This window comes from Macrobrachium nipponense, chromosome 42, assembly GCF_015104395.2.
Source record: "Macrobrachium nipponense isolate FS-2020 chromosome 42, ASM1510439v2, whole genome shotgun sequence".
Lineage (NCBI taxonomy): Eukaryota > Metazoa > Arthropoda > Malacostraca > Decapoda > Palaemonidae > Macrobrachium > Macrobrachium nipponense.
This window is the reverse complement of record NC_061103.1, coordinates 36,953,868-36,968,867: the sequence shown is the minus strand read 5'-3', so window position 1 is coordinate 36,968,867 and position 15,000 is coordinate 36,953,868.

The window sequence follows — 15,000 nt, the reverse complement described above, 5'->3', positions numbered from 1 at the left end:
TAATTATTTTTGGGAGTCCGGTATGGATTACCCGTGAATATTTTCCTAATATGAACAACTTCTGACTACATTACATATACAAAATTAACCCCGTCACCTAAACAGTTGTGGAAACATATTGATGCTGAGGAAATAAGAAATAGCTATTTTTACAATGCATAACAATTTTGTCAAGAGAATGAGAGCCTGTAAGTGATAATTACTTGAGGTTTTCTCCAGGACGGTATTCGACATTATAGGAGCCCCTGGAGAGGTTGATAACAGTGATTATATGATAATGAATTAAGCATGACTATATAATGCATAGTTTCAAAAGATGGCCCGCGTACTTCGATATCGGGATAGTATTTGGAAGTTTGACCTTAGAGATATCATACAATCACGCCACTAAATAAAGGATATTTTAGAATCATGACAAGTAAACTTATATAAATGTATGCTACCAAAGAATGAATGCATTTTGGAAAATAGCAGAGCGACGATTTCCACAAGAATTTCTTCGGTGTAGTTTTGTGAGAGGAAAGGGATTCAATATAGGAGTTTCTCTCGTAAGACCGTTTTCTATAATGCTATCATTTTGTTCTATATATGTTTTAACAGGCGATATTTCATATGAAGCGTTCATGTAACGTTAAAAAATCATCTGACAAAATAAACAAACTTCAAGAAAACGGATTGGGACGTGTTTAAAATTAGTAATGTTTACCATTAAAACAATGTCATCGTTTTCTTAAAACCGTTGGTAGAAAATGAGCTACGATAAATACTTGGATAACTATAATAGATAAGGATTTTCTAATTTCACTTTAGAATAGATTCTTCTTTTCTCGAAAAATAATCATTCTTAATAGAATTTTTATTCGCTCAAAATATTTTTAGAATTGAAGCCTGAAGTTTCTTTGACATAAGTTTCGCAGACTATAAGTAACGATTTCCAGCAATTTTTATGAATAATTATAAATCTTAATTTATTTGCATATTCGAATTCTGTCTCAATAAACCCTATGTGTGGTTTATATAAAACGATAAACCTCCGTCATTCGGCCATTTCTTTAGGTTTTTTCAAACAAACTATGAGTAATCATAAGGACTGCATTTTCATCCCTAGTTTTAAATTCTGTTTACCTAACTTGTCTGTAAATAGGTTTACCTTGATTTGCTAACATAACGAATGAGACAATTAGAATTAGCGGATTTTTTTAGATGTATCTAAAATAACTCTCGTTAAAACGAATTGGCATTTCGACAATAACTAGATGATATGAAAAGGCTAATGAGAATGCAATAATTCATTGGCCTTACAAACAAAAATAGACAATATTAAACAAAATTTTCAAAATAAACTGTTTCCTGTTTGCTTTAAAACGAAAACTTTCTTTAGAGTTCGAGTAGAAGTCCCTATATATTTATCGTCAGCAGGTACAAATAGCGTGTGCGTTAGTTCGTGTGAACACTCAACCCAGCCCTCCAGCGCTGCCAGACTTGTAAAACTCTACGGGATTTCATCTACATTTTTCAGTATCTCGAAGTAATCTTGTAGTTTCGAGTGTTTTTTGTTATACAAGCAGAATATTTAGCAGCTGAACAATATTATTAGGATTTTTAGACTACATTCAATGAAGTGAACGATTTGGTTCTCTTAAATACAAGTGCGAAATCCTGCCAGTGTATCTCATTCAACAGTGAGGGAAGGTCTACTGTGGTTATCTGTCCCATATTAAAGAGACACTTGTGCCTTTACGCCGCGTAAAATTTTATCCTTAATTGAATTGTGAGTGTGTATAACAGTTTATCATTATAATAAAAAAGTTACTGTGTTGAAAGTTAAAATGAAAAGGAATACCTGAAAAAAATAAATAAAAGTTGGTGAAGGTTAAACGTTTTTTCCTTAGTATATAGCGGTGCTTACGATTTTCTCGTTGGCTTCATTAAAGCAAGAATATTTGGATAATGTTTCTATGAGTGTAAATGCTGAAAATCTACACTCAAATTCCATTTACTTAAAGGAAAAACGATAGAATAGCAATTGCAATTATAGTGGATGACAAAAAATCGCTGAGTAAGCTTTGACAAAAGCTAAGTATTATTGCCTTCGACTACAGGTTAAAAATTCCCAAAGCAAGACTGGTTATCCATCGGGAGAAATTTGGCAACTACCGGCACCAGTCATTGCTGTGACCAAATGCATTATCATTTCCTAGGTTCTTCCCGGACACTTCACTCTCAGCGATATAATTGACGTGATTAGACCGGAATAGGGGTGGGGAAGTAGTCTGCAGTTTGTCCAGCCGCGGTAGTAGTCTACAGAAGCATTGTTGCCATACGTTCGGCTTCTTTCAGCTGAAGATATTAACATTCAAAATATTCGTTACACAAGTTGCTTGCTCTGTGTCTTTGTTCAATATTTGACAGTAAATTTGCCCGAATATTAAAACCGCAAGCAATGTCGCCACTATCTCCTAAAATAAGAATCAAGTGGTTGCCATATATGCGAGGAATGAAGCTTAGTTTGCGTATAGGCCTAGTTCCATCTACGATACACGAATCCACTGGATATAATCATGAAGCGCGCGTAGAGATGTAAATGTGTATATGTGTGTATTGCTTGTGAATACGAGTGTGTGTGCAAGTGAGTATTGTGTTTGTGTTAATCATCACATGCTGTAGTTTATCGCCACTTCTAGGGCAATCGAGAAACATCACAGAAACTTCATGACGTCCTCGTAGTCGGTAACGAAAAATTCCATGTTTTAAAATCCTTCTATGGATAGTTTTCCATACAGAATCGACAGTTATCATTACTCTGAGTTTAACTGATCTAATTCTAAACTTATAAGAATGAAATTTATGCAACTAGGGGACTTTTTTTAAAAAGTTATGGTGGAAATGTTGACGGTTTGAGGAAGTATATTTAAACTTAATGACAAGAACACTGACTCAGCTTGTAATCGAAGTTCAGAATCGATATAATGTTCGTTTTGTTTCGGTTTCAAACCGCTTTTCATCGTAGTGTTTTTAATTAATGGTTCAAAATCACTTCATTTACTTCGACTTTTAGCGTTAGCGAGTGCGTAGATGGAATATGAATAATGTTCATGGCTTTGGAAGAGGAAACAATACCGATCCAAAATGTAAACATTGATGATGCAAGAGTGCACAGTAAGCTGGTATCTCATGTATCTTGGTAAGTAAACAATTGTGTTTCTTTTATATTTAAGTCACTGTCTTTTTAATCCATTGATAATAATTATCTCTTGTTACATTACTCTAAGTGAATACTTGATATTCGGAGTCGTTGTATGAATACGGTATTCGTTATGAAAGAGCCTGCCAAGGAAATGTTGCCATATGGTGATCAGATAGTTGCCGTGCATTATTTTCACGATGATTATTTATATTCATTTATTAATTGCTGTTTTATTTGTTAATTTAACCATTCATGTACCCTCAACTAATCACAAAAATCTTTAGGCCTAGTCGTTTCTGAGAGAAATTTAGAAAAATCATTACGCTTGGGTGCAGATGATAGTAATCCCAGAAAATTGTTAATATGAATGATACAAATAACAATTGACGTTTAAGGCTGTCTATGAAGAATTTTGTTATACCTACGTTGTTATGTAAATGTTCGTTTTAAAACTATATGGGGTACTCAGTTTTGGAGTTTACAATCGCTATATCTTGTTCATTTAGGCAGCTAGCGTATACTAGGCCTATGTGTTGTAAGGGTTAGCTTAGAGCTGGAAGGATAGGCTACACTGATTCATGCTATAACATTATAGGCCTATGATGTGTGTAACTTTGCAGTACATATTTATAGGTTTATGGTGCATGTAACTTTGCATTACATCATATATATAATATGTGTGTGTGTGTATGTATGTAAGAAGGCTCCCTGAGCCTTCTCTCTGAGAAAAACCTCATAGAATAAAGCAAACAGTTATAAACATAGACATATGTGTTTTCGTTAATAAATAGATAAGTAGTGTATATAACCTACAACATCAAATGTTTCCAATACCTTAGCATCATATCAACGAAATGCATTAATCGTTTCCTGTGCCCACCGCTAAATGACGGTAGTTGCGTATAACCACCACCGTCTTGACATTTCAGGACTTCCGAGTTCTAGTTTACGAGTTCTAGTTTACCTAGAACTCGTACAAAACGCCCGTATTGCACTCTCTCTCTCTCTCTCTCTCTCTCTCTTGCTCTCTCTCTCTCTCTCAATTCCTTCAATCCCCGCGTTTCATTGTTTCTTTAAGAGTGTTAGCAAGTTGGTGACCTTTTGATGATAACAAAAACACTAGCAATCCTCTCATAAGGATGAAAGTGCAAAGTGTATTAAATATCATAAGTTACCAAGCTTCGTCGTAATTTATGTAAACGTCAAAATAAAATCAATTAGAGAGTGAAAAGGAAATACATCTATCACAAGAAAATAAAGTTAAAACAGTTCCCTCAAAGTTAAGGTCGGTAAACCTGACACAATCAGAAGACGAGATTGAAAATCATAGCAGGTTGTAAAGAAGACAATTTAGACGGAAAGAAGGAGAAACATTTTCCCTTTTTCCCTTGACTGGAAAAAGCCAGGACACGACAGAGACACAGAAAGAGCAAAAAAAAAAAGACAATTTTCTCGGAATGTGAGATAAGGAGGGATGGCATGACAGAGAGAGAGAGAGAGAGAACCTCGTCAGTGATATTATCTTACAGGGTTCGTCCAGTTCTTTTAGTTTATTTCCTTGTAATTTGTTCTCCGTTTTTATGTCGTTCTTTTAGCTTTAGATTTCTGTTCAGTTTTGAGCTGTTCCTTTTTTCCATTCCTTCTTTATTCATTTCTTTTCGTTTTCCAGTTATTTTACCTTTTACATATTACGTGTTTTTCCGTCTTTATTTATTTTATATTCTTTAACACCAGGGTTTTCACGATGCAGAAGGTAATCTCTCTCTCTCTCTCTCTCTCTCTCTCTCTCTCTCTCTCTCTCTCTCTCTCTCTCTCTCATTTATAATCAGTTCTCATTAGATTACAAAAATCATCTTCAGATGAAAGCTCATTTCATTCTTAATTAAAAATCTATATGAATTTCCTACCTTACTGTTTTGGTTTTCCTGAGAGAGAGAGAGAGAGAGAGAGAGAGAGAGAGAGAGAGAGAGAGAGAGGATTTGTTAGAAAATACCTTCTGTACCGGGTAAGATTTCCTTTATTGTAGAAATCAGAAATTTATTCGAGGGAGAGATAGATGGTGCAATTAGAAATTTATACTACACTCATTTTTCCATAATCATTTTGAAGTTATTAAAATGTAACTTTTATTTCATTACAAAGAAAGTGGTTACTATTATTGTCAAGACCTTTCGCCCAGCCAAGATAGAAGCTTTATTGGCGAGTACAGACATGTAGGATCAAACTAGTGAACGTGTCAGACATTGGTGGTAGAATTACTCTGACCTCACAGTAGTTTCCAAATTATACCATTTTATGGCTTCAGTTACAGGGTCTAAATCATTATTATTCTGAACATTTATGTGCCTTGGGTAAGATCATATTGAGGCTGGTACTTGGGTAGCTGTGAACAGCTGTTGATTTTTTATAGCCCGAGAGCATCTATCGATATGTGATAGCCTGTGAACACTTGTCGATTTTTTATGGCCTGTCAACAGCTGTTGAAATTGTATAGCCTGTGACCAGCTGTTGATTTTTGATAGCCTGTGATTAGCTGTTGATTTCATTTCTTTTTTCAGACGTACAGTCTTTTTTTTTTAATTCCTCGTAATTATAATCCATGTTAAAATGAAGAATTTTCCCCAATTCAAACAGTGCTCAATAGATTACGTGAACACAAGCAACAATCATACCGAATAAAAAGTAAAAAAAAAAATAGATCACATTGATATTTTTGTTTCTTAATAATATATTTATTATTATGAGGCACCTCTAACCTGTTGATCAACCCATCAGTAAAAACACATTTGTTGTAATTAGTAAACCTAATAGAATGGTCTGTTACGTTTATAACGGGAAAATGATTATACACATTGTCCTACAGTTGCCTGTTCTTGCAGAGCTCATTAAATTCAGGGTTCACTTGCTAAAATTTGAGGAATATTCTGTAATTTTTCCGTCCATTATATACGTTAGATTCGATAAAGTAGCCTGTACCAAGTTCTGGTATTGGAATACTTTCAATCAATACGTAAGTTTGTCGTGACAGAGACCAATTTTTGTATTTTATTATTATTATTATTATTATTATTATTATTATTATTATTATTATTATTATTATTATTATTATTATTATTATTATTCCACCGGCAGGGCTACAATTGTTTTTAGTTTTTCCATCCTAATTCGCTTAAACTAATTTTTTTTTAACTGACTTGATCTTCAAGCCTCTAAAGACTATCATGGTGATCTTTTGAAGGAAGTGCTTTTCCATTCCTTTTGACCATCTCAGGTTGCTGCTTGTGAGAAAATAGTAATATTAAAAGTAATAATTAATAAACAAATACCTCATTTTATCACTCATAAAATTAACGAAAACTTTATACTACTGAATTTTTAGCACTTTTATTAAACGATTGAAATATAGTATTCTGAAAATCGCCCGAAACTTGATCGAATTCGGAGATATATCTTGACTAAATAAACTAATAATTACAGCATAGTAATTATCTGGAGCTTTAAGCAACTGTATAAATAAGTTACTCGTCATTTTAATCTTATGATGACAATACTTTCCTAGTGTCATTCGAACTTATCGATAGTTGCTTGTAGTTATCGGTTATTATACAAACAAATAAAGGGTCTACGTCTTTAGGCAGTGAATATAGATACATTTCTAAACATTTGAATGATTTAATATTATTTCTAAACCTTCATATTAATCTAAAATTGACAAGAGCTTGATTTTTTATTGATTTTGTAACAATAAAACACGGCACGTAATATTTATAAGAGTATACATTATAATAGTAAAAGAAAACGAACTTCTATGGATGACAGAAAACAGAATTTGATAGTGGACTAAAGTAAACATTTTTCCCTTTGGTTTCATTGCCTTATATATTCTCTTACACGCATATTTCGACGAGGTTTTAGAAATAAAGGAAATTTCAAATATCCCATTGTTCATACGCAGTACATAACTGTGGTTTCGACGGTAATTAAAAGGTAAATTAAGGCAATTTTTTGTATAGATAAATGATTAAATTGTAATAACTGAAAAATAGTGTTGCACATAAGATCTTCACTAGATCCAATTAGAATATATATATATATAAATATATATATATAGTATATATATATGACATTATTATTATTTTAGAAGTCTTCGTCATTTTCGTGAGTAAGTTACCTTGAGGTTTATTAAAACCATAGTAATATATATATATATATATTTATATATATATAATATATATATATATATATATATATATATATATATATATACGCCAGAGAGAGATCGCGAGCTTGTTTAAGGAATCATTGTGCATAAAACTTAAGCAATACTAACCTCTTAATACCAATTCACAGAGGGCGTGCTAGCAATTTGTCTAATCTTCATTCACTATTGAAGCACACAGTCGGTTTGAACAAGTTAAAAGGGCCTAAGGTTATCAATATTAACACAAATTGACTATTAACGCAACTAATTTAGCAAAAACTAACAAAATGATAAAAGAATTACAAAAGTTTAAGAAAATGTAGTACAAAAGTTAACATAACTAACGAAAAATTTTGTGGAAACTTAACAAACAATTAACAGACGTTAACCAAAAAAATTAAAAGAAACCTTTTTAAAATGTTGCCATAAAATCCAAAATCCTACAACTTAGATTAACAGATATTGACAAAAAGTTAACCAAATTTTTTTTTAAATCCTGCAAGTTAAATTACGAGATTTTAGCAAAAAAATATGCAAATTTTACAAAAAAATTAGCAAAATAAAAAATGCATAATTTAGCCCCAAAAAATCCAACAACTTAAATTAACAGTTATTAATACAAGAAATAAAAATGTTGACAAAAAGCTAACAAAATTAACATAAAACGCTTAAATTTAGTCCAATATCCAAACAATTTTAATTTACTAAATAAAAATAGCCAAAAAATTTTAAATAGTAACAAAATAAAATTTAAAAAAAATTTATTTAGCTAAAAAAATCCTACAACTTACAGATATTAACATGGAAAAATAAAAATAAATTAATTTAGCCAAAAATTCCTACAACTTAAATTAAAACAGATATTTAAACACAAAAATAAATTAACGAAAAAATTTACAAAATTAACATAAAAATATTAAGAATGTAGCCCAAAAAATCCTACAACTTAAATTAACAGATATTAACAGAAAAAAATGAATTTTAAATTAGCATAAAGCTATTTAAAATGTAGCCAAAAATTCCTACAACTAGAACCTGACTTTCTCTCCCTCCCTCACTTCAAAACAAACCGCGACTGGGTTTTATTCCATCTCTCCTCACCTCCGAGCAGGATACCGCATCTCAGAAACATCCTTTGCTCTCTTCCTTCTCGGGGGAGGTATAGGATACGGCCTGGAGGATTTATTGGGATGATATTCCCCAGGGGGAAGATATATTGGCGAGATCTAGGTCTTGGGGAGCACATTTTTCACCAACTCGTGAACCACCAGCAATGGTCGAGTTTAAGCCTTCGTTGCTATATTTGGCAGGCAGTAAATTTGGCGGATAAACATGGCAGTTTATGGCTTCGGTTTCATTTGGCTGGAAGTTAAATTTGCGAGATGGTTGAAATGGTAAATAATGATAGGGTTATTGACTTTACGGGGAAATTAACTCGTGTTTTTATTAGATATACTTTTTTTATTTTATTTTCAGTTTTACATTTTTGTTTCCATTTATTATTTAGTTATTTATTAAAGTTATTGTCCGACAAATTCGAAGAGGCCGTAATAACGTAGAGTGAGACAGAGACAGAGAATTGCCCTTTTTAATAAGGCCTGTAAACAGTTTTATTTGGCTGTTTATTTACTTTTATATATATTCATATATCCTTATATTCATATACCACATGCACAACAAAGAAGGAGAGATTACTTATATATTAAAACCCATAAACTAAATATTTATTTGCTTATTTACCACAGTTATACATCCTTGTGTTTGTGCATCTCATGCACACTAGAGAGAGAGAGAGAGAAGGAAGGTGAGATCCTCGGATAACCTCTCTCTCTCTACCTGTTGTTCTCCTGCGTCAAAAACATATTCCTCTCTTTTCCTCTACTTCTTTTTCTTCTTCTTCTTCTCCTTCTTCTTCTTCTTCTGTGATGCTTTTGTTTACAATCTCGCTTTTCCCCTTCTTCTTCTTCTTCTTCTTCTTCTTCTTCTTCGTTTCTCGAGGCGACAAGTGGCGGAACTAAAACCCTTCGTAAACAAGGAAATGTAAAGAGAATTGACAATAAACCTTAAAAAAATAGCTAATATATAACAATATAAAGAATAAACATTTAAAAAAAGGGGGAAGTCTGTCTTTTTAACGCGTTTTCTCGCACTAACAATTCCAGAGATCGTAGCCGCAGCGCTTCGCTTAAAAAAAAAAGAAAAAAAAATACCGAGAGAGAGAATTTTTCTCGCGGGGGAATTTCTGTCTGAACTGCCCAGGCCTGAGGTGGAACTCAAAGGACTCGCGTCCTTAAGTCGTCCGACCTTAGAGATCGTTTTCCCCTGAGGGGTGGCTTCTCGATCTTGCCCTTTGACGGAGCCGGCGAGTGACAGGCAGAAAAGACCTTAAGATATCTCATCTTTAAGAGCGGAAATCCTTTGATATTATTCTCCGGCGAGAGATAAACGAAAGTGACCTTACGGATTCGAGTCCATAAGGGCGGAAATTCATTGCCTGCATTAGCCTCTGACACCGTATACCTCTGATAGCATTATCGTCAGGTGTATCAACTTGTAATAATGCAAAGAGTTACGATTAGTTTGTCTGTGTGTGTGCGTGTGTTTTTAATAGAGTATGCGCGCGCCTGCGCGCATTTTGCTGATGTGCTTATACGTATGTGCAGGGATATCAACGACGTTTCCTTGGTAGAGTTTTATTTAGTATTTTTCATATATCAAAGTAATTTTTTGTTCTGTATTTTTAATTAGAATTTTTTTTTATTATTTCTTTGTGGTTGGTAACCGAGACAAACAAAACCTGCCAAAATCTCCCTGGGATTATTTTTTTAAGAATTTAAGAAATATGGACAAATAGCCATTTCTTCAGTGTACTGATCAGACGTGACGGCAAACCTGGTGCTTATAAGAGAGAGAAAGAGAGATATCTAACGTTAGTTCCAAATGCATATACACAGTCGATATTCAAAACATACTCCTGTTTTCGAAAATAACACCCCAAAAAATCACCACTGGATTTGCATCACCACCATTACCAACATACGGTCCATACACCTATTTGAAGAGACCCCAAATGACCTTGAAAATATTAGGTAGAAGTTGAGAGAAATATATATATATATATATATATATATATATATATATATATATATATATATATATATATATATTCTAATAAATATGTCATTATACATTACGCATTTTGGAGGGTTGGGTATCGATGTCTTGCAGTGTACAGATACGGGTCACGTGAGGTCACGAAGCTTTCTGCATTTTGGGGTACCAGTACCCAAAAACTATTTCTGTGGGTATTGGGTGGAGAGAGGCCATCGTTGATTCGTCAGTTTTAAAAGGGTGAACGTGAGAGGAATGAGTTACTTCATTTTCTTTGTAACTCGAAGGGGAAAAAGTTTGGTTGTGATATGTATGTACATGTGTGAGAGAGATAGAGACTTCACAACAGTACTGGACCAATCACAGTTACATGAGTAGATTCACATCAACCGTGCATCTGATACCTGGGCCAGTCCCTCACGACGCTCCTATTTAGCTTTTGATAAGCCAGTTACAAGACTGGAAACTATCAGTCTCTCGAGAGAGTTTACATCCTGCAGGATGTATGTTCCACCTCACCTGAGGGATGCTTTTGAAAGACGTATCCCTCAGGAGAGATGGAATATACACCCTGCCTGTGTGAACTCTCGAGATACTGATAGTTTCCAGCCTTGTGACTGGCTCATCAACAGCCAGTCAGGAGTGTCATAAGGGACTGGCCTAGACTTTAGATGCACAGGTGATGTGAATCTACTATATCACCAACTTAAGACTAAATAAGTTTGTAATAAGAGCCAGGTAAAGAATAAAAACATCACGAAGACGATTATGATGCGTTGAGTAAAGACAAATAGACAACCAAATCAAAATAGACAAGTTATCAAGACAAACAATTTTCATACTAAAGACAAAATTGGACTTTGACCACTAGCGCAGAATGACTGTGAAATAAGAAAATAAAAAATATTTAAAAAGCACAAAAATATTTTAGAATATTTTAAAGTATTTAAAAAGCGAACGCAAATTTCGACATTTTAAAAGCGAAAAAAAAAAAATTTAAGCATTTAAAAAGCGAAAAACATTTTTTTAGATATTTAAAAAGCGAAAAAATCGTAAATATTTAAAAAAGCGAACAAAAAAAAAAAGTGTAAAGCGAATCATTTCTCATAAACTGCAACGCGTGGTGATAATACGGTCCTGGATCGACCTCGGATAACCTGCTATCTATCGGACAATGGCCGACGTGGAGGACGGTCCGAGACTCAGCGCCGAAAAGGAGCCGGGGGGAGGATGGGGTCTTTGGCTTTGGTCACAATGGAATTGACGGTAACGATTTCGGACTCTCTTTGTCTGCCAGCTGTCGACTCCTTCATGTCTCTCTCTCTCTCTCTCCTCTCTCTCTCTCTCTCTCTCTCTCTCTCCTAAACACCTGATTCTTCTTCTTCCCTTACTCTTTTCTACTCTTATTCTCTTTTACTATTATATCGCTCTTATTCTTGACTTCTGCGCATGCGCGTTACGATCGAATTTGGCTGCTAAATATGGGTGTCTCATTGGTCATTGATAAGTAATAGGGAGCAGCTGATATATATATATATATAACATATATATATATATATATATATATATAATATATATATATATATATATATATATATATATATACACAAGTATAAAAGGCCCATTAAAACGCTCTGGTTTAAAGCTTTTTTGTACTTGAGACGTAGCCTGTTTCAAAAGAAGGAATTTATTTACCTTATATTTATGTATATATATATATATATATATATATATATATATATATATATATATATATATATATATGTATTCAGTTGTATTCCACATAGGAAAATGAAAAAAAAAAAAAAAGGTATATTTCAGAAAATGCCCAACAGTTTCGTCCTCCAATGAGGACTCTTCTTGGAGCGTTTATTAAGGAAAGTAATATATATATGTATATATATAATATATATATATATATATATATATATATATATAATATATATATATATATAATATCACAACTATAAAAGGCCCATTTAAAACACTCTACTTTAAAGATTTTTTTATACTTGAGATGCATCCTGTATCAACAGAAGAATTTATTTACGTATATTTACTATATATATATAGCTATATATAAAAAATATATATATTATATATATATATTTATATATAAAATATATGCATATAGAATACTATGTGTGTGTAGGATATAGCTATATAAATACATTTATATCTCGAGTATAAAAGGCCCATTAAAACGCTCTGGTTTAAAAGTTTTTTTTTATACTTAGGACGTGTCCTGTTTTAACAGAAGAATTTATTTACGTAAATATATATATTTATATATATATATATATATATATATATATATATATATATATCAACAATATAGGTATATAAAACACAACTATAAAAGGCCCATTAAAACATTTTCTACTTTACTTTATTTTTGTTCCTATACTTGACCTGCATCCTGTATTAACAGAAGAATTTATTTACGTATATTTATATATATATATATATATATATATATATATATAATATATATATATATAATGCATATATATACTGTGTGTGTGTATGATATAGCTATATAAATACACATATACCCGAACTTATATATCCATAACCACTCCTTATTTTATTACCTTACATCCCATTGCTTTCGATATCCCACCATCTATGTAAAAGAACACCATGTAATTACTCCTGCATCCATCGTTAAAAAAAACAAATTATTTATAATCCACATCGTTGCCCTGACCTACAAACTCCACTTCTTCTTCTGAAGAAGAAGAAGAAGAGTTTGTTTACAAAATCATCATCGTCATCTTCTTCTTCTTGTCGTCGCTGGAAGAGCAGTAGCAGCGAGACCAAGAAGAGAGCGTCAACCCATTCATTGTCTTCCACATCGCCTCGTATCGGGTGTCGCTGCGTCTAGTGGGAGGGGAGGCTTGGGTTGCTGGGGGAGACACACCACCCGTGGGGATCCGCTGAAGGAATTTGAAGGTGTTAAAGATGCCCTAGGAATGTTAAACAAGTGATACCGGAGACGGCGGCCGCGGCGGCTCGTAGGACGCGTCGTGTGGAAGGACTCTCGTCCATCCCCCTCACGGTTCCTCTGTTGTGTGACGCGTTTCTCTCGCTCGTCCTAGAGAGTTCTGCTCTGTTCTGTTGAGACTTTTAGAACTTCTTCTTTCTATTTGCTCTCAGACTAAGACCTCGCGAAGAATTAAAAGCAGGAACAAATAAACTTCTTGAAGGATCTGTAGTGAATCCTTTCACTGCCTTTTTTAAGCAAGCAAACAAAAATAAACATAACTGCTCTCTCTCTCCAGTTAGAATCGTTAGGACTACTTCTTTCTATTTTCTCTCAGACCGAGACGTCACGAAGGACTAAAAGCGGGAATAAATAAGCTTGAAGGATTCTTTAAGAAGAATCCTTTCGCGACCTTTCTCAAAGGATATAAAAAAAAATCAACGAACAAACATCGCCGAGAAACAAAATGGAATCGTTAGTGGGTGTGAATAGCACAATCGACTCGGATTAATTTCACGTTCGGGAAAAGCTATAGACCTCTGAGAGAGAGAGAGAGAGAGAGAGAGAGAGAGAGAGAGAGAGAATTAAGGAATGGAAAAACCAGGGGGTGGGGGGCGGGGGTCTTGTTCCTTTTTCAGACTTTCCCGGTCTCGTAGCTACTAAACCGAAACTAAGACGAGAATGAGACAAGTAAATTACTCTCGACTTTCTGTGTTCTCTCAGAGGCTTCCGAACACCTTGTTTGCAAAAGGCTTACGAGGAGAGGGGAACTCAAGTGGCTTTACCTAGATCAGGTTATGAGGAAATAACAGTAAAGGAAGGAATAAGGAAAGTGAAGGTACAGTCACTAGAGAGGGAGAGAGAAAAAGAGAGAGACTTCCATGGAGTGAGTGATAGAGAGAGAGAGATTAATGTTTAAAAACTTCCTTGCAGAGAGCGAGAGAGAGAAACAATATACATTCCCCTGCAGGAAGAAAGAGAGAGAAATTATATACACTTCTCTACAAAGAGAGATGCAATAAACACCCCTGCAGTAAGAGAGAGAAAGAAACAATAAACACTTCTCTACAGAGAGAGAAACACAATAAACACTTCCTTGCAGTGAGAGAGAGAGAGAGAGAGAGAGAGAGAGAGAGAGAAAGAGAGAAAGAAAAAAGGATAGCCACTGACATAAAATCTCAACTCTTTCATCATCATTATTACCTCGACCGTTTTCCTCATATTTATCGGCCATTAGTTGCATCACCTGATGAATAATTTGAATGATTTATTTTCCCCCCCTTTTACTTTTTTCGGGACAGTCACTTATGCATCACGGTTTGGGCGGATCGCAAAAAGGGTTTCTCGTGCGCGTGCGCAAGTCTGCAAGATGTACGCCTCTTTCCTATTCAGATTCGATGGTTATGGATCGTCAATGCCTTTTTTCTATTTTGATTTACACGATATTCTTTAGCCATTGTTTTGATCCTCCATTGTTTTTATTTTATTTTTATTGTTGTTGCTTTGATGCTGTGA